This window comes from Sus scrofa, chromosome 2, assembly GCF_054392235.1.
Source record: "Sus scrofa isolate SSC_HxYL_T2T_F1_AM1 chromosome 2, Sscrofa_HxYL_maternal_Yorkshire_Landrace_v2.0, whole genome shotgun sequence".
In the NCBI taxonomy this organism is placed as follows: Eukaryota; Metazoa; Chordata; class Mammalia; order Artiodactyla; family Suidae; genus Sus; species Sus scrofa.
The window spans coordinates 1,060,437-1,061,862 of record NC_139384.1 but is presented as its reverse complement, the minus strand read 5'-3'; positions in this window follow the sequence as shown (position 1 = coordinate 1,061,862).

Below are 1,426 nucleotides of genomic sequence, written 5' to 3'. Positions count from 1 at the left end.
ACAAAAAATAAAAATGAATTTTTTTAATAAAGCATGAACATATAGCTCAAAGGCTAATAAAATGGAATTAAAAATAGTTGATGAATCCAAAAGAAAGAAGGAACAAAGAAGAGATTAAAGAAATAGAAAAAGGAGTTCCTGTTGTGGCGCAGTGGTTAACGAATCCGACTAGGAACCATGAGGCTGCGGGTTCGGTCCCTGCCCTTGCTCAGTGGGTTAACGATCCGGCGTTGCTGTGAGCTGTGGTGTAGGTTGCAGACGCGGCTCGGATCCTGCGTTGCTGTGGCTCTGGCGTAGGCCGGTGGCTACAGCTCCGATTCAACCCCTAGCCTGGGAACCTCCATATGCCATGGGAGCGGCCCAAGAAATAGCAACAACAACAATAACAACAAAGACAAAAAAAGACCAAAAAAAAAAAAAAAAGAAAGAAAGAAAGAAATAGAAAAAAAATAGCAATTTAAGCCCATCAATATCAGCAATATCAGTAAACGCAAATAACTTAAACGTGCCAATAAAAGCCAAATGTAAGACTGGAAAATTAAAAGAAACTCAACTACATGCTGTTTACAAAAGACACACTTTAGACATTGGGACCCAGAGAACAATAAGACGGAAAAGTATCCCACGTAAACATCACAACACCAATTAACATAGTAATATATATTAACATATTAATTAATTGATATATTAATATGAACATCAACTAACATATTAATTGATGTGCCTGTATTAATGCAGACAAGGTGGACTCTTCTTTCTTCCTTTCTTTTTTGCTTTTTCGAGCTGTACCCATGGCGCGTGGAAGTTCCCAGGCTAGGGGTTGAATCGGAGCTGCACCTGCCAGCCTACCCCACAGCCACAGCGATGCCAGATCTGAGCCGTGTCTGCAACCTGCACCACAGCTCACAGCAATGCCGGGTCCCCGATCCACTGAGCGAGGCCAGGGATCGAACCCACGTCCTCATGGAAACTAGTCGGATTCGTTTCTGCTGCGCCACAACGGGAACTCCAGACAAGGTAGATTTTAAGACGAAACTATTACCAGAGATAACAAAGAACATTCCATGACGTTAAAAGCGGGTGCCCAGGGAGCTCCCGTCGCGGCGCAGCAGAAACGAATCCGACCAGGAACCATGAGGTTGCGGGTTCGATGCCTGGCCTCGCTCCATGGGTGAAGGATCCGGTGTGGCCATGAGCTGTGGTGCAGGTTGCAGACACGGCTCGGATCCCACGTGGCTGTGGCTCTGGTGCAGGCCGGCGGCTACAGCTCCCACTGGACCCCTAGCCTGGGAACCTCCATGTGCTGTGGGCGCAGCCCTAGAAAAGGCAAAAAGACGAAAAAAAAATAAATAATAAATAAATAAGTAAAATAAATTACAAAGAGCAGAAATGAAAGGGTGACATCATATCCTGCACACAGTAAAAA